General features: G+C 52.6%; 1 protein-coding gene across 1 annotated transcript in view; it reads left to right on the top strand.

Moving 5' to 3' along the window:
• The first annotated feature begins 522 nt into the window (after window positions 1-522).
• The window catches only part of Pald1 (phosphatase domain containing paladin 1), a 63,959-nt gene continuing 45,287 nt past the window's right edge, over window positions 523-19,194 (top strand). Inside the window, exon 1 of the mRNA XM_032888974.1 lies at window positions 523-562. The gene's annotated coding sequence lies outside the window, so the exon portion shown is untranslated. The remainder of the gene's footprint in view (window positions 563-19,194) is intronic.

Raw genomic sequence — 19,194 nt, 5'->3', positions numbered from 1 at the left:
ACCATCCTAAGCGTTTTTCTCCAGCCAAGGAGGTTGGAAGTCCTCCTAGGGTATTTTCCAGAAGCAGCCTAGCAGACAAGGGAAGGGGAACTTGCTTCTCCCGCAGGTCCCTCTATCCACGAGTTTTCCTCCGGGCGCAGGGCGAGCGGACGCAGGAAGCTGGCCGGGAATCCGCGACTGAGTTGGAGGGTGGGGGTGGGAGGGTTGTGCCTATCTGACCGTGGCCGGGTGAGTGTATCTTTAAGTCCGCGCCCCCTCCCGGTGGGCGGAGGCCGAAGCTGCGGTGGGCCGGACCGGGAACAGAGTAACCGCGCCCGCTCGGGCGTGGGGCGGGGGGAATCCGAACTCGGGGCGGGGCTCCGGGGGTGATCCTGGCCTCGGTGGCCGCGGGCTGGCAGGGTCTGCGCCGTCTGGACACCGCGGGAGCTGCCTCCGCCCCCGGATGGGCTGGGAGGGTGGGCGGAGCCATTTGGAGCCCGCGCGAGTCGTGCCCGCAGCCCGCCTCGGCGCCGGCAGTCCCCGGCCGCAGAGCGCGACGCTCCCCTGGAGCTGCGGCTGCCAGGTAAGCACGCGTGGGCCGCGCCGAGGAAGGATCGGGGTCCCTTGGTCTTGGGAGGAGGCGTCTGAGCCACCCAGGCCTGCCCCAGGCAGGCGCCAGCACGCTCTCTCAAAGCCGGAGCTGCGCCCGGGTCGTGCGCAGGTCGATCCCGGACTCAGCTCCTGTACTCTGGCTTCCCTCGGAGTGGGGGACAACGTGGACTGGCGACACCCGCTCTTCATTGCCAGGCCTGAGAGCCCTCCTGGCCAGCTGGGTTTCCAAAGAAGTTAGGAAACACAGCCGGGGTGCGATCCCGGCATGGGGTCCCCAGACTTATCTGAGGGGCCCTTGAGGCCCGGGGGCGAGGGAGCAAATTCAGGGGCCTGGCAGGCACAGGCTTTGATTCGCCGCTCGGTTTGGTCTCTTTTGAGGCGGGGTCTCCTTGGTGTGAGCGTGGGTGTGCATGCAGCCTGTGTACATTCATGTGTCTGTGCATGTGCGGTGTCTGTGTCCATTTGTCCTCTTATCAAGCTTCAGAGGATCCTCCCCCCCCCAAAAAAAAAAAAGACATGGACTTATTAGAAAAGATAGTGTTTAGGGACTGACTTCCAGTTTCTTGTCGTGGCTAGGATGCTCATGTTTTGGAAATCAGACCCAACAAAAGCCTGGTTGGGGCAAGCTTGAGGCATCTCCCAGCTAGAGAGAATGGGCCGGTCCTTGGCTGCCCACAACCAGTGTCAGAGCACCTGTGAGATGTGGGCTCGGGGCCATGCACAGACAGTGTGGGAAGCGGGAAGATTTGGAAAGGCTCTGTCCTCATGTGGCTCCGCCCTGCAAGGGAACACAAGAGAGAAACACTTGGCCCGTTCTCTGATAGAGAGTTTGATACCAGCCCTGGGCTGGTAGCCGGAGAAGAAAATGCCAGGAGGCTCCTCATGGGAATTGCAAAACACCGGTGCGGCAAGGGTACTGGCTGGGGTGACCTGAGACTTTACAGATAGCTGTGTTTCAATGTCCCTGGGCAGGCAACCCCACCCTCCTCATTAGCATTACTAATCCGGACCCCTTTGCACTTCGCGGAGTTGGGGGTGGGGTGGGCAACACGCGTAGGAGGGCTGGCTAGGACTTCCTGCTTCTGTGTGTCCACCCCACTCCCATATTTTGTTTGCTTTGGGGGTGAGAGGAGTCCAAACACCCATTTGTTTTCTCCGGTCAGATGGAGCCCAGGTCTGGGGCTGCCGACGTTTGAGCTAGCCTTACTGGAGGAAGCCCTACTTCCCTTTTGAAGAGCCTCCGTCGTGGGGGCTGGAGGGGAGGGGTGGGAGGCATTGGCCAGACGCGGTTTCCTGTGAGGGCAGACAGGCCTGAGGTAGCCCACTTAGCTCCAGTCACTGGTGTTGGAGTGGACAGGGTGGGGCTTGGGGGCAACTCTGACCCTACTCTGAGGCTCTGTCGTATTGGGGACTCTGCTCCGTCTGTCTCTATTGTTCCCGATACTTTGGAGGAGGTGGGAGTGTATCTTTTTTTTTTTTTTTTTGGTTCTTTTTTTTTTCGGAGCTGGGGACCGAACCCAGGGCCTTGCGCTTCCCTAGGCAAGTGCTCTACCACTGAGCTAAATCCCCAACCCGGGAGTGTATCTTCTGTCCAAGGTTTTGGGCACTGTTCTAGTGAGAGCTACCCAGGCACAGGAGGGAGCGCCATGTGGGTGGAGCATGAGCTCATATTCAGGTGGGCAGACACAGGGAAGAACTGAATGTATTTACCTGAGAACAGGCACAGAACCGGGTGGGCTGGCATCCCAGGAGGGTAGACATGTGAGGGGACAGGTGTTTGTGAGCCCGTGAAAGAGGACTAGAGCAGCCACAGACACTTATAGACAGGCTTGTGTTCCTGGCTTTGCAGTTCGCTTGGGCGGCAGGTGTGTAAGTGGGCAGACAGGTGGACTCACAGAACAGACATGCATATAAACTGACACCGGGTCTCATGGTTCTCAAGTACTAGATAGACCTGGAGCCAGTTGTGTCCCGCCTCTGGTGGGTGGGGCACATATACTGGTTAGAGGCACCTGCCAGTCAAGGCTAGGGTCTGGATAGCTGTGGATGCTGAGACACAGTCCCAGGTGAATGTTGCTGTGGTTACGGCAGCTGAGCCAGACACCGTCTTGTTCAGCGTGGAGGGACAGGTACTCGGTATGGCTTCCTTCCTTCCTCATGTATCCCAGGCTAGCTTTGAGCTTACTAGGTAGCCAAGGGATAGCCTTAGACTCCCGATGCTCCTGTCTTTACCTCCTGGGTACTAAGGTTACAAGCACACTCCACCACACCCAGTTTATAGGGTACTGGGGATAGAACCCAGGACCTCATGGATGTGGGCAAACACTACCAACTGTAGCCCCAGCCCCACTGTGTTTCTAGTCTATGTGGGGGATGATTAAGAGGGTCCCAGAGAGCTCGGCGGTTTGTTTTAGTCTGAAGGCACACAATCTCCTGCCCTCTCCGTTACGGGGCTGAGTGTCTGCCTGGGGCGTCAGCAGAAGCTTCTTCAGCCTTTGATGCCGTCCTTTTGTGTCCCCAGGACTTCTGTGAACCCTCATGCCACTTTGTGCCACGGTGCGTACAGTGCTCGGCTCTGAAGTTTCCTGCTGAACTTCCCTAAGCCTTTGAGCCTTAGGTACTTGTCTCTGTATACCAGCGGGAGGTATCTGGGATGAGAGCTATCTCCCTCTGGCGTGGACAGAGCAGAGTCTCCCACATTCTGGCTGTGCTCATGTCGCCTCTGCCCAGCCTGGCACCTTTGGAGCCAACCCTGACCCTGATACAGCTTGACACCAAATGCTCTTGTGACCTTCCACAGTCGTCACTGTAGCAGTTACCTCATTCTTAACCCCAGCTCCCTGGAGGGTTAAATGGAAGACAGTTCATGTCAAGTTAGTGACTTTCCAACAGTCCGCAGGGCTGCGACCAGGACGGCCCGGAGTCTCTTTGGCAGCCAGGTGTTTGGCTGGGATCCTGGGCAAATCGGAACATGTAGACACCATACATCTCTTTGTTGGGAGCGACAGCCCCCTCTGTCCTCTCTCTCTCTGCCCAGAGCCCCTCCTTGTCCTGGGGTCCTCTGAAAGGGTCAGGAAGTGGCAGGCAGGGCGTGTGGAAGCTTGGGCTCTCTGCCTGCTGGGCTTCTGGGAGGGGAGCCAGTGGTTCGCTAAGAATAGCCCCAAATCATGGCTCTGGCCTCCCGGTGGGCAGCGCTGCCTCTCCCACAGCAAGGCATTTGGAGACAGGCTTTGCATATTTCCTGTGGCCAGCATGGCATGGGCATGGGCCTGGGACCTGGGAGCTAGCTGCAGGCTCTTGACTGCAGCTGGCTTGGCGACATTGTCCTGTCAGGCCTTTGTCTGGGACTTGGTAAAGAAAAAGTGAGCAGCATCCTTGTTGGCGAGCTTCCCCCACAGCCGTGTCCTGACCGCTCCACCTCTGATTGGCTACTGTAGCAGACCCTCAGATCTGTATTCCTATCCTAGCTCCTTAACATCTCTGTGCCTTATTTTCCTATGTAACAGGCTAGGGAGAAGGATTCCCCTGTAAGAGTGTCCAAGAAAGGCCAGTGTGTACGGAGATGGCTGGGGACTGTCGAGCTCACAGGATGTTCTAGGGAGACAGTGGGTGCCACAGCCATCTTTAGGACGCCATTCTCCAGCAGAGTGGCTGTTGACCCCAGAGAAGCCAGTGATTGTATTGTGTTGAATGGGGACGAGGACCCAATGGCATTTTGATTTGGGTTCTTCTGTGCGGGTTCCATCCAGAGCACAGAGGCTGCAGCCGTCAGATATGTGGCTCAGTTGGTAAAGTTGGGTCTCATGCAAGCACATGCGTGAGTTCCATCACTAAAACCCACCAAAGAGCTGACAGCAGTCTTGCGTAGTGCTGGGGAGAAGGAGCTGAGAATTCTGAGGCTTCCTGGTCAGCCTGCTTAGCCAAACTCCTGAGAACCAGGTTTAGTGAGACACGGTCTCCCAAAAAAAAAAAAAAAAAAAAAAAAAACAAATAGGAAGTGATTCAGGAAGACACTGGTGTCAACCTCCAGCCTCCGCGCCTGGCCACGCGTGTATGTACACTCACGTGCACACACACCGATGTGCACACACATCAGATAGGAAGCAAGCAAGACACAACCATGAATTACGCCGCACTCCCCCATGTGCTGCCTGGGGTCGGAGCTGGAGGACTTAGGTAGGCTTGGCAAAGGTTAGGTGACTTATCCCAGCACAGGGGCTGGTGGGGCAGAGGTGGGGTACCCCAGATGTTTATGTTTCCTGTGGACTTTTCTGTGGCACAAGCGTCCAGTCTGGCCTGGAGCTAGGGCAACTCTGCACCAGACATGTGGTGTCTGGGCTCCCTGTGTTCCTGTGGCCTTTGGGACCTGGGTAGGCCACTGGAGAGACTCTGGGCTCCCAGCAGTTCCTAAAGAAGAGAGGACTGGGGAATGGATGGCTGTGAGTCTTGGAGAAATGGGTCTCCAGAGGCAGAATGGTGAGTGTCCTGAAGTGGCCTGGGACTCATGTTCTATTCACCTCGCCCCCCACCTGCCTCCGCTTCCCTTCCTCAGTAGAGGACAGGGACACCGGGTGTTTTGGAAGATTCTCTTTGGAAAGCGCTGAGGGGAATTTCCTCTATTTTTCCTTTCCGTGGACTTAGAGTCTCCGCTCCCCCACAACTGAGTTAACTCAGTTCTGCTGGTCACTAAGTAGCTCTTAAATTAACACTCGTAGTAGCAGAGCCCTTGGACCGTTCTGCCTCCTTCCCAGGGTTGGTCCCCCACCAGTGCCTCGCTCTGGTGGTGGGACCTGGAAGACCTTCAAACCAGCCATGGTTGGGCTATACGGGTAGCCTTGGCTTGCTCTGCCTTCCAGGTTCTGTGCCTGTCCTGGTACCCATGGGGTCGGGAGCAGGGGCTCCTGGGTCTTTGCAACTTCCTGTGTGTGTGGCTCAGCCTGACCCCCCCACGGCTTGTCAGTAAACAAGCATCCATGGCAGAGGGCTATCTCAGGATATCAGTTCCTGGGCTGTAGAGAAGTGTAAATCAGGCCTCGCCTCGGTGGGCTCTGATGGGTCTCAGCTTGGGTGTGGTCTGGTTGTTTGCCACCTGCACTGTAGAATGGCTGAAAAGTTTTTCTCTGCCGGCCAGCACACATACACGCACACAGGCATGTGTCACTGTACAGGGGCACGCGTGTCGAGTTCAGGAAGTAACCTCGGATGCCGTTCCTTGGGTGTTCTTCCCCAGGCTGCATCCACCTTTTTTCTTTCTTTCTTTTTTTTTCTTTTTTTCGGAGCTGGGGACCGAACCCAGGGCCTTGCACTTGCTAGGAAAGCGCTCTACCACTGAGCTAAGTCCCCAACTCCCTTTTTTTTTCTTTTTAAAATATTTATTTAATTATTTTATGTATAAGTACACTATAACTGTCTTCAGACACACCAGAAGAGGGCATCAGATCTCATTACAGATGGTAGTGAGCCACCATGTGGTTGCTGGGATTTGAACTCAGGACCTCGGGAAGAGCAGCCAGTGCTCTTAACTGCTGAGCCATCTCTCCAGCACTTTGGTATTTCTGTTGTTTTTGTTTTTCGAGACAGTGTTTCAGCTGTGGCTTCTTGGACTCCCTTTGTAGACCACACTGGCCTCAAACTCACAGAGATCCACCTGCCTCTGTCTCTCTAGTGCTGGGATTAAAGGCATGCGCGGAGTTTCCCAAGTCAGGTGACTGACCAGTGAGCCCCAGGAATCTAGGGGTAAACACCACACACCACCAAGCTCAGCTTTTTACCTGGCTTTTGAGGCTCCAACTCAGTTCCCGTGCTTGTAAGGAAAGAGCTTTACCGGTAAGCTCTCTCTCTCTGTTCTTGCCTTTTGTGTTTATATCTGTATTCCCCATCCCGCTTACATCACGTCAAGAGTGTGTGTGTGTGTGTGTGTGTGTGTGTGTGTGTGTGTGTGTGTGTGTGTGTGTGAGAGAGAGAGAGAGAGAGAGAGAGAGAGAGAGAGAGAGAGAGAGAGAGATCAGAGGAAAACCATGGGTGTTGTTGGTCTTTGGCTTCTGCTCTGTTTGAGGCAGGGTCCCTTTGTTGAGTAGCAGGTGCCCTCCTCACAGGAGGGCTGGAATTACAGATGCACATTGCTCTCTGTCTGGCTTATGCGTGGTTCTGGGGATTCAAACTCAGGCCCTCATGCCTACGTGCCAACCACTTTACCATTTGAGCTATCCCTCTAGCCTCTGTTTCGTCTGTTTGTTTTTGTCTTGTTCGTTTGTTTGGTTTTGTTTTATTTGTTTGTTTGTTTGTGATTTTGAAGCAGAGTCTCACTTACTAGTTCCAGCTTGGAACTCAATAGCTGCCCAGACTGATTGTTCCTGCCTGGGCAATCCTCCTGCCTCATTCTTCCAAGTCCTGGGATTATAGGCATTTGCTACCACGCCAGCCAAGTGTGGTGTGTGTGTGTGTGTGTGTGTGTGTGTGTGTGTGTGTGTGTGTGTGTGTGTGTGTGTATGTATGTGTGTGTATGTGTGTATGTATGTGTGGTATGTGTGTATATGTGTGTATGTTTGTGTGTATGTTTGTGTGGTATGTATGTGTGTGTACGTGTGTATGTTTGTGTGCATGTGTTTGTGTACGTATGTATGTTTGTGTGTATGTATGTGTGTGTATGTGTGTGTGTATATGTGTGTATGTTTGTGTGTATGTGTGTATATGTGTGTGTGTATGTGTGTTTGTGTGTGTGTATGTGTGTATGTTTGTGTGTATATGTGTGTATGTTTGTGTATATGTGTGTGTGTATGTTTGTGTGTATATATGTGTGTGTATATGTGTGTGTTATTATTATTTTTTGGTGATAGTCGAGATGGCACAGTGGGTAAAGGTGCTTGTTCCAAGCCTGACCGAGCATTAGAATATTAGAATAGAATCCTGTAAACACTGCTTGGTGGTGAACCCTGCCTGCCCTATGTCTTCTATCTGTGAAGTATTACTAGAAGGAATACAGCTCTGCAGAGGGCAACTAGTTGGGTATACGGAAGAGCCTTGTGGTCTGCAAGGAGGAGGAGCAGGTGTGGGGTCTGCAGGGAGGAGGAGCAGGTGTGGGGTCTGTGAGGAGGAGGAGTGGCAGGTGTGGGGTCTGCAGGGAGGGGGAGCAGGTGTGGGGTCTGAGGAGGAGGAGCAGGTGTGGGGTCTGAGGAGGAAGAGCAGGTGTGGGATCTGCAGGGAGGAGGAGCAGGTGTGCGATCTGCAGGGAGGAGGAGCAGGTGTGGGGTCTGTGGGGAGGAAGAGCAGGTGTGGGGTCTGTGGGGAGGAGGAGCAGGTGTGGGGTCTGTGAGGAGGAGGAGGAGCAGGTGTGGGGTCTGCAGGGAGGAGGAACAGGTGTGGGGTCTGCGGGGAGGAGGAGCAGGTGTGGGGTCTGTGAGGAGGAGGAGCAGGTGTGGGGTCTGCAGGGAGGAGGAGGAGCAGGTGTGGGGTCTGTGGGGAGGAGGAGCAGGTGTGGGGTCTGAGGAGGAGGAGCAGGTGTGGGGTCTGAGGAGGAGGAGGAGCAGGTGTGGGGTCTGTGGGGAGGAGGAGCAGGTGTGGGGTCTGTGAGGAGGAGGAGGAGCAGGTGTGGGGTCTGTGAGGAGGAGGAGCAGGTGCGGAGGTTTTCTGGAAACCCCAGAAACTGCTTAGCCAGCTCTTCTAGGAGTGCTTGGTTGGGGCATCCACAGTGCAGGAATGCTCTCTGGCATGTGTGTGGGTGGAGGGCTGGGCCTGCCTGCACCTCTGTAGGAAGGGGCCCTGCTGGCATAGATGTCACTAAAATCTCTGACAGTCAATTCTGGGCACTCGGAAGCTCAATGGTCTCTTCCTCCATGATGATATCCTATGTAGTAAACACAGCCCTTGCCCTTCCGACTGCATGCTTCTCCTAATTTAATAATTCAGCTTAGTGTCTTAATGCTATCAGGTGAAGTACTTTTCAACCCCGATTGGGGGTTTGGAATGACCGTCCAGGTACCGCCACCTACTTAATCACTGCCTGCTTACTCAGATGGGGTTGACTTGTAGTTTAGGGACACCAAATGGGAATGGGATGGAGCTGTCACTGAGCAACCCACAGCCTGGCCCTGCTTAACCTACATTTTTGAGATAGAACCCTTCCTTTCCTCCCTCCTTCCCTTCCTCCTCTCTTCCTTCCTTCCTTCCTTCCCTCCCTCCCTCTCTCCTTCGTTCCTTTTTTCCTCCCTTTGTTTCCATAAGCTCAGGCTGGCCTGGAACTCTGTGTAGCTCAGGATGGCCCAAAACTTACTGTGACCCTCTTACCTCCAAGTGCTGAGATCCTAGGCATGTGCTGCCACACCAGGCCTGAAGCTGATTCACACACAGTGCACCTATCTGAGGCGTTCAGTTCAGCAGCTTCTGTTTAATATTCCCAGATAGCGTACCTGTCACCGGGGTCTAATCATATAGCATTTTCATGAACCCTCAAAGACACCCTGTACTATTAATAGTGTCTACAGCCCGGTCCATGAGTCCATTCTCTGTCTTTATAGATCTCCTGATTGTGGACGCTTCGTATATCGGCAGACATACCATCTGTGTGTTTTTGTAGATTGATACCCCATCCCCCCTCAGGTCAGAGTCTGGGGCTAGAGAGATGGCTCAGCGGTTAAGATCAAATCCCAGCAACCACTGGTGGCTCACAACCATCTGTAATGGGATCTGATGCCCTCTTCTGGTGTGTCTGAAGACAGCGACAGTGCACTCATTTAAATATAATAATACATAAATCTCTTTAAAAAAAGACAGTGTGTATATCAGGCTGGCTTTGGTTTAGTATGTAGCGGAGGGTGACTCCTTATTCTCCAGCCTTAACTGTTCAGGTGCTGGGCTTACAGACGAGGACCACCTTGTTCAGTTTATGCTGCCCCGGAGACCAACCCGGGGCTTCATGTCTGCAAAGTAAACCGAGCTACAGCAGCCCGGCCCCAGATTCCCTTTCTTTTTTTTTTTTTCCTTAAAGATTTATTCATTTATTATATATAAGTACACTGTAGCTGTCTTCAGACACACCAGAAGAGGGCATCAGATCTCTTTATAGATGGTTGTGAGCCACCATGTGGTTGCTGGGAATTGAACTCATGACCTCTGGAAGAGCAGTCAGGGCTCTTAACCACTGAGCCATCTCTCCAGCCCCCAGATTCCCTTTCAAAAAGAGAGAAGAGCACTTGCTGGTTAGCGTTACTCACCTTAGAGTGTAACTTACTCATGCATAATAAATCTAAACGCTTCAGAATCCAGGCCTTTCTTAACCAGGAAGCACACACGAGGTGCTTTGAGTAGGGCTGGTTGGTAGAGCACTTGCGTGCACAAAGCCTTGGGTTCCATCCCAAGCACATATCTAAGAAAGCAGGACTCCAAAGGAAGCCAGCCATGGGCAGCGAGCCCTGGTGCTGTGGTGAAGTAGGGTCAGTCCCAGAGGTTGCCCATGCTGGGCGGAGGCAGAGCCCTGGGGTCCTGGCCTCTCCAGCTACACTGCTTCTACCTACACCGTGGGCAGACGGTGTATATCAGTGGCTTGGGGCTGGGTGTATGGATGTGGTATCCAGACCTCCCAGTTCAGCCCGGTTGCCTGTGAGTGAGTCCGCATGTCTGTCTCAGTAGGTCACCCTTGCCTCCTGGCAGGCTGCTTTGTTGGCTTGCCGATAAGGGCAGAAGAAAGGCGCTATTGAAGTTGTGTGTAGTGACTCTTCAGCCCACTTCTTGTGGGAGTCAGGACTTGGCACGGCAGCCATGGGCTTAGCCCAGGACACACAGATGTTCTCCGCCCCACCGTGGTCCAGCCTGTTTGGAAACTCGACCTTCCCAGTCAGGCACAGCCATGCTCCTGTGGGGGTGAGGTGGCTTAGTTCTCCCTCCTCACTTGGAGCCACAGTCTTCCTTTGTGCTGCGTGCGATGCTGTGGCCTTCCTGGGAAAGGGATTGAGCTGTAAACGTGGGAACAAACCCCGGCCCAGATTGCACATCAGTACAAAGTGGTCTGGTTTTTGTTTTTTTAAGATTTATTTATTTATTGTATATAAATAAGTACACTGTAGCTTCAGAGGAGGGCATCAGATCTCATTACAGATGGTCATGAGCCACCATGTGGTTGCTAGGATTTGAACTCAGGACCTCTGGAAAGATAGTCAGTGCTCTTAACCGCTGAGCCATCTCTCCAGGACCTCCCCCTCCTCCCCCCACTTTTTAATGTTTATGAGGGTTTACTATGCACCATGTGAGTTTCTGGAGCTCATCAAGGTCAGAAAGGGCACTGGATCCATGGAACTGTAGGTACAGAAGGTTATGAGCTGCCATGTGGGTGCTGGAAATCAAATCTGAGTCCTCTGAAAGAGTAGCCACAAACTGCGTCCCTGTGTTCCCGGGGTGGACGCGTGCCTTGTGTCTAACCTGTGGATGTTGGGATAAAGGTATCGTCTGCCTTCTGAGGACCAGAAGTGCTCACCCCTCTGTTCTCTCTGTCTGTCTGCCTAGTATCTCAGGCTGGACTCAGACTTACTCTGTAGCAGAGGCTGTGGCCTTGGATTCCTGATGCTCCTCCTGTCTCTAGCTGCCCAGTTCTGGATGTTACGTGGTGGTAAGAAATGGCCGAAGGTTTTGTGCAGGCTAGGCAAACAGTATGTCAACTGTGCCATATCCCCAACCCTGCTGGAACAACCTCATTTTCTTTACCAGAAACTCTGTGCCAACCAGACACCGTCTCTTCAGTCCCTGGAAGCCACTGTCCAGCTTCCTGGCTCTGTGATGAACTGCTTTGGGAACGACAGGGGGATGACAAGACGTAGAGCCACACGGTGCCCCTCCTCATGTTTCTGATTTACTCAAACACCACAGTGTCCTCAGGGTGACATGTGGCAGCACCTGCCAGAATTTCCTTCTTTTCTGGGCCATAATTGTTCTCCTTGTTTTGTTTGTGAGAGAGTCTTGTTACGTAGTTCAGGCTGGCCTTGAACTAAGGACCCTCCTGTCTCCGCTGCCATGGAACTATTCTTTTAATTTTTTTTTTTAAAGTATTTTTATGTGTATGAGTGCTACGTGTGTGCCTGGTGCACTTGGCGTTGAGAAGAGGGTGTCAGATTCCTTGGAACTGGAGTTATAGATGATCATGAGCCATTGCGTGTGTGCTTGGAATCAAACCCGGGTCTTTTTTTTTTGGTTCTTTTTTTCGGAGCTGGGGACTGAACCCAGGGCCTCTCGCTTCCTAGGCAAGCGCTCTACCACTGAGCCAAATCCCCAACCCCCTCAAACCCGGGTCTTAACTGCCGAGCCATGTCTCCAGCCCACGTTTCACATTTGAGTTTTTTTTTTTTTTTTTTAAATTAATTTTTATTTACATGAGTACACTGTAGCTGTCTTCAGACACACCAGAAGAGGGCATCAGATCTCATTACAGATGGTTGTGAGCCACCATGTGGTTGCTGGGAATTGAACTCAGGTCCTCTGGAAGAGCAGTCAGTGCTCTTAACCACTGAGCCATCTCTCCAGCCCCACATTTGAGTCTTGAGTGAGGAGCCAGTACCAGGGAAGAGGGTGACAGCTGCCGTTACTTCCTTCCCTGTATGCACTCTCCTGCCAATGTCACCCAACATGAGAGAGCCTGGTTAGAGAAGTTCATAATGTAGCCACTGAGCACGGTTGGCCAATGGACCACATAGTTACTGACCCCAAAGCAAGCTTTTAGGTTCCTGCCTGGAGTCCTTTTCGTCACCTCTGCCATCTGTACATGGAGCCTTTGGGGACCCAGGCCTGTCTTTCCAGACCCAGGTACCCCCTACTCATGCAGCTGCTGTGGAAATCCCTTCTATGCAGCCGCCTCAGCTCCAGGCAGGGGCCTGCAGGCAGACGGCCCTCAGAGCCCCCCAGCTAGCAGGGAAGCCCAGCCCAGAATGGCTGTAATGCAGGATGTCCCTCTTGGCAGGACTTTCCCTGAACAAACAGTGCCAAGAGCTTCAGGATGGTGAGGACAGATAAACAGGAAGAGGAGAAGAAACCAAATCGCCATCTTCCCATGCTGCCTGGCGCCCCTCCCTGCTGATCTCTTGGCCCAGAGTTAGGAAGGCAGAGAGAGGCCCTGGGGAGTGGGCTTAGCCTATCAGCTGGGTATCAGTATACCTTGGAATCCTGAAGAAATAGGCTCTCTTACCAGTCAAAGGATGAGCCTGCCGGCAAGGGTGAGAGGAAGCAGGCAAAATGCCCACATTTCCTTCTTCATGTCCTGTTACGCAGGCCGCCACCAGAGTGGTGGCCCAGATAGAGGGTAGGTCTTCTGGACTCAAATGATCCAGTCAAGAAAACCCTCAGAGATGTGCCCAGCTGCTGGGGTCTTAGCGAATTCCAGGTGTCGTTAAGTTAACAACCTGAGATAGCCATCCCTGTGCATGGCTGCTTTGCCTGGGTGTTTGTCTGTTGGCCGGGGTGGGAGGCCAGAAGAGAGCGTGAGATCCCCTGGGACTGGAGTTATAGACTTGAGCTGATATGTGGGTGCTGGGAATCGAATCCTGGTCCCCTGGAAGAGCTGTCAGTGCTCTTAACCTCCGAGCAATCTCTCTAACCCCAGGTAGCATTATTTTTGTCTGAGAGACTCTGACCCAGAAGCACAGAGTGCTTTGGTCCAGGCTGTTAGGTGCTGATGCTGGAGTCTAGGGGCCAGACCTAGCCTAGGCTGCCGTTGCTATGGGAGTTCCTTTCTCTTTTCTTAGAACTGATGGGGTAGGATCATGAAGGGTCAAGCCTCAGGCTCTCCATTCCAGGGAAATTTCGAATCCTTGTGAGGGCGCCTTTCCACATGCTTCCTTTGCTAACTTAGGCTGTGGCCATGCTTCCATGATACCTCACCTACAGAGTGACACCTGACATCTTGGGTACAGAGCTCAAGGTGCTTGGGGTCCCCATCCAACACCTTCTATTCTAGTTCCAGGTACCATGTGATGCCTGGGAGGTTCTAGACAATGCTGAACGTACGTGTGTGTGTGTGTGTGTGTGTGTGTGTGTGTGTGTGTGTGTGTGTGTGTGTGTGTGTGTGTGGTCTCCTTGGAAACAATATTTCTTTTCAGGCTCAGTTCTCTTGCCTTCTTCAGAAGCCTTCCCTGATGGGTAGTTAACATCTCCTGCAGCTCAGGGTAGCAGGAGACATGCTGGAGTCTTTGGCCCTTCCGAGCCTCTGTTTCCTCATCTGTGAATTGGGATGATTAGGTGTCAGGGAGAGTAGAAAGCCTGAACTTTCTTCCTCTAGCTTGTGTGGAGCTGGCCGGGACTTGGAGAAACTTGGCCTTCTCAGGGTTAAGTCCCTTCCGTACCAGAGACGGAAGCAAAGAGGACAGAGTGTGAAATGAAATCACTTCCCTGCCCAGGGGGCTGCCCTGTGCCTGGCTTTTGCTGTAAACCCTATTTCCTCCTCTGCTTCCATGTGTCCGCACACTCCCAGCTCCCATGACCCCATGGGTCACTAGCAGGTGGGGGCTCCCGATGGAATGCTGGCCCGTCTTTCATCCGGCGAGTTCACTTCCTTTCTGAATAAGCCGTCCACCTTTCCTGCCTGGAATTCCATCAGTGGGGTCCAAGAAGCTGTGTAACTGAGGTCCAGGCCAGTGACAGGCCAGTGATGTGAGGTGAGGAAGCTTCATGGCTGCCCTGTGTCCAGTTTCTTCTGAGGAGCCTGGGCTGCCTTTGTGAACGAGAGTGCTGACCTGGACGGGGCAGCGCAGAATGACCCCATTTAACCCTCATTACCCTGCAGGAAATGGGGTGCAGAGAAGTCAGGGCATGGCCAGGCCTCTGGAGCAGGACAGCGCTGGCAGGGAACCCAAATCTTGCTGACTTTCAAGGTCCTGGTTTTTCCTACAGGAAGGTGTTTATGAGTCTGTCCACGGGGTTCAAGGGCAGACCCGCTTCTGGGGGAGGTACCAGCATGTCCTTGGGTATAAAGTTGATAGCGAATTGTGGCTTCTTGTCCCCATGGCCTTACTGGATATGTGGTAGGAGAAATGGAGAAAGTAAGAAAATAAATGAAACAAAACAGAAACCCCGGGGCAGACTTTGCGTTTGAATACATGACGTCAAGTGTTCATTCCCAAGCACCACAAACCCAAACCAAACCAATTCAGCCAACCAAGTAACCCTCAAGAAAAGTCAGACATGATAAGAAGTATTTGGAACGATGAGAAAACCACCTGGGTATCCCTGCCCCCAGATACCGCGCTCACCACGAGCGAGCATTTGCGAACTGTTTCCTCGCAGACGTGTGCTGTGTGTGTGCTCAGCTGGAGTGGCATTGTTTCAGTTTTCCAAGGCCCTTTTATGTCTGGCCCAGGGGAAGTTGGCCGGGTGTCCATTTCTGGTTTTGCATTCAGCGGGCTGTGATCTGCTGTTTGGTTCAAGTGCGTGGAGAAGGCCCATCGACCCATCAATTCCTGGGCGGAATGAGATGTGTTAGTCAACTGGGGATACTTTTCTTTGATACTAGGATATCACCAGCAGTTGATTCTATTTATTTATTTTAGATCGGGTCTCACTGTGTAGCGCTGGTCGCCTGGATACGTAGACCAGCCTACATCGGCTGGAAGTCACAAGCAAGCTATGGCGTGGGCCCAGAGGTTAGAGGGTGAATTTTTGGACTTGGTTCTTTCTATCTTCTGGGTCCTGGGAACTGAACTTAGTTATCAGGTTTGGTGTCAGGTGCCTTTACCCAGTGAGACCTTTCGTTGGCCCAGGAGCAGATTTTAGAAGCGAGCAGAGAGTTTGGAAACATTAGTGACCTTTCTTTTGTTACTTTTTTTTTTTTTTTTGGTTCTTTTTTTCGGAGCTGGGGACCCGAACCCAGGGCCTTGCGCTTCCTAGGCAAGCGCTCTACCACTGAGCTAAATCCCCAACCCCTCTTTGTTACATTTTGAATGGCCTTTCTGTGAGTGACTTTGTAATATCAGGTGCAGGCCATTGGGGAAATCCTGGCTTACTAGGCAAGAAGAACCACCAAGAAGAGAAGAACCACCCCCAGTCAGGGTTCCTCTGTGGCTTCAAACAAGAGAAGCCACCTGCTGGGATTAAAGGTCAACACTATCACACCTGGCAGATCTTGTAGCCCAGGCTGGCCTTGAATTCCCTGTGTAGCCAAGGATGGCCTTGAACTTCTGATCCTCCTGGCCCCACGTTGCAAGTTCCAGACCTGTAACTTGTACCACCGTACACGATTTTCCTGGCACTGGGATTGAACCCGGGACCTTGTGCACGCTAGGCGAGCGCACTACTGACTGAGCTAGATCCTCGCCTTTTGTATTACTGTTACTGTTGCACTTATCACTTAGATAATCTTTATGCCTTGAGATTTTGGACCCAAAAAGCCAGTTTGACTGTGACTCCTAACCAGCCTGGTACAGCGTTCCTTTAGACCCCTCTCACACTGGGGCGGGTGGCTGAACTGGGTCGGCACAGATCCTGAAAAGCTGTAGTTCTGCGTAATTTCAGTGCCTCATTGAGGACACTCGTAGATGACTCAGGTGTATTTTTGTCCCAGTGAGCTCATGTCTACGGGGAACACAGGCTAGCCCACGTGGGACACTGCCTCACCACCTGCCATGGCTGTGACATTTTTCCCACCGTGGCTTTTGTACTACAACATACCATTCCAAAAGCATCGTGCAGTCACACGTGTCTCCGACTGGGTGACCTGGGATGAAGATGCTGGAGACCCGGGACCTTGAGCGGCAGTGCCTACAGAACTGCAGTCGTGCGGTAGCTGCAGGCCTCTGCTCAGTGTCTGTGCTATCTCGGGGACTGCAGCACATCACCTGGTCCTTTTTCTCCGCCCTTCAAGTTTACCAGTGTCCATCTCCGTTCCAGTGCAGATGTTTCTTGCCTGTGTGGTGTGTCTGTGTGGAAGTCAGAGGTCAGCACTAGGTGACTGTCTTTCTCAACTGTTCTCACGGATTGAGGGCAGTCTGGCTGGCTAGCAAGCCTCAGGGATCTGTGTCTCAGTTTGTGTCCCTGGTGCCAGGATAAAAAGTGCACAGGGGTTTTTGTGTGGATGGGCATTGAACTTAGGTCCTTTTTTTTTTTTTTTTTTTTTTTAAAAGATTTATTTTATTTATTTCATGTATAAGAGTACACTGTCGCTCTCTTCAGACACACTAGAAGAGGACATCAGACACCATTATAGATGGTTGTGAGCCACCATGTGGTTGCTGGGAATTGAACTCAGGACCTCTGGAAGAGCACTCATTGCTCTTAACCGCTGAGCCATCTCTCCAGCCCTTGCTTGAGCTTTCTTTTTTTTTTTTACCTTTTCGTTTTTTTGGAGCTGGGGACCGAACCCAGGGCCTTGCACTTGCTAGGCAAGCACTCTACCACTGAGCTAAATCCCCAACCCCTTGCTTGAGCTTTCAAATCCTATTCAGGACCTCCTACATCTCTGGTGGGTATTGGATGGGGATGTGCATATGGAGTGGAGTTTGAGACTTGGCCATTTTTCTGGTACCTCTGTGAGAGAGAGGGAGAGAGAGAAAGAAGAGGAGAGGAGAGGAGAGAAGAGAAGAGAGGGAGGGGGAGGGGGCATGGCTCAGGAGAAGCCTCAGGGTCTCGGGCAAGCTGCTGGGACCCACCCATGGGTGGGGTGTGGTCTCAGAGGGAACACCTATCCCTCTTCTGTCCAGTCTCTTGGACTCTGTGATCCTTCCTCATGATCCTTTTCTGTGTGGGATCCAGGACTGAGCACACCTCTGCTTGTCATTCCGTGGATAGTTACTCAAGGTGGGCCTCTAGTATAGGGACTGTGTTTCCCACCCCAGGCTAAAATCGTCTGATGTTGTCCTGTTAATTCTCATGAGAGGCTCATATGAATCCAACCTTCTGTTCTGTAAAACGTTTCCAGCATTGTTCATTCAAGTGACCCCTTTGTGCCTAGCTCTGGTCAGGCCCTGGGATGTATCTGAAGGTCAACTAGCCCTACCCTTTGCCTATAGAGATTTGGGGGACTCTCTCGGGGAGGGCCGTAATCTTCCCTTGGTCTGGATTGGGGTAGAGGGGAAGGGGCTGAGCAGGAAGCTGTGGAATGAGTGAAAGCAGGACTAAGAGTGAGGCAGGTTGGTGAGAGGCCCGAGCCTTCCAGACTGCCTAGGCCTGCCAGCCGAGAGGCTGCCCACCACTGACTAGAATTTCCAAGACTCCACTCTGGCTTTGTAGTGAGATGCTCTTCCTCTCCGTATTTCTGTTATCGATGATCCACAAAGGCGCATTGATGTTGCTGTTCCTGGGACAGTGAAGAGCGCAGTGCATTGTGGGTTCTGGGAATCATAGTCTGGAGGAGGCAGCTGGAGGGGCTGGCTCCGGGAAGTTCTTCCTTGAGTCTCTCCCAAGTCCTTTCAATGGGGATCTGTTCTTATGACATGCCAGAAAGAGATGTGTATCTCATATCAGGGCCTTCCCTGGTCCTGGGCCAGCAAGCAGATAAGCAGAGAGGTGCAAGGGACAGGCGAGACTCTTGGTCCCATCCCAATGCCCACTGTCTGTGAATGCGGGCCGGTCTCTGGCCACCTCCAGGCCTCAGTTTCCTCTTCTGTAAACAGACTAGAATGGAATCTCTAAAGCACCTTTGGCTTCAATTCTAAGGTACATGTTGGTGTCTGGGGGTGGGGTTGGGGAGTCTAACTCTGCTGAGGGGGCTCAACACACGTGTGTGTTTGTGCCTCTGTTAGGCATTGAGGGGCAAGGCCTGGAGAGGAAGGGTTCAAATCGAGCCCTTGCTCTAGGTATAGACCTGTAGGTATAGACCTGAAAGTGTGTGTGTACATGTGTGCACACATGTGCGAGCATGTATACACAAGTGTGAGTGTGTGTACACATGTGTGAGCAAATGTATATGCATGTGTTGTGTGCAGATGTGTTGTGTGTGTGTGGACTAGAGTCAAACTTGTGTGTGTGTGTGTGTGTGTGTGAGAGAGAGAGATACAGAGAGAGAGAGAGAGAGAGAGAGAGAGAGAGAGAGAGAGAGAGAGAGAGAGAGATGGCAGGGGAGGGAGGGAGGGACTGAACCATCTTCTCAACACTCCCTCCCCAGCCTTAAAGTTTAATGACTCCACTCCAGCCCCTTGGTCCCCCAGCAGGGGAACCCTGGAGCATGGTGACTTCCCTGTATTTGTTCTGAAGCTGGGGCAGATGTTTCCTGCAGCTGGCCACTCACTCAGCCACTGTCCTCAAGATGGATCAGCCTATTTTTAGCTCCATTGTTAATGCCTGGGCATCTGCTTCCAGGAGCGTGTGGGAGGCTGTGGCCCTGGGAAGGACACGCCCCCAGCCCGACGTGTTCTCTGCCTCCTGGCAGGACGAAGTTTAGGCTTCTCCGTGTCCTGTGAGAAGCTAAGTGTCTTTTCAGAAGGGGAACTCTGCACCTCAGTTGTTCTACCCACTGAATGGGACAATAGCTCTCTTCTTCATAGGGCTCTGGAGGGGCAAGAAATATGAAATTCACCCATGTAGTTCTGAAACTACATGAATCAGGGGTTCGAATCTGTGGGCTGCTGTACTTATAAACAACAAATTGGCTGGGTGGGGGTTGGCTTGGGGGCTTGTTATAGGTACTGGAGTGTGGGCTGA

The sequence above is a fragment of the Rattus rattus genome, chromosome 18 (genome assembly GCF_011064425.1).
Source record: "Rattus rattus isolate New Zealand chromosome 18, Rrattus_CSIRO_v1, whole genome shotgun sequence".
Lineage (NCBI taxonomy): Eukaryota > Metazoa > Chordata > Mammalia > Rodentia > Muridae > Rattus > Rattus rattus.
This window is presented reverse-complemented; position numbering and strand designations above follow the sequence as displayed.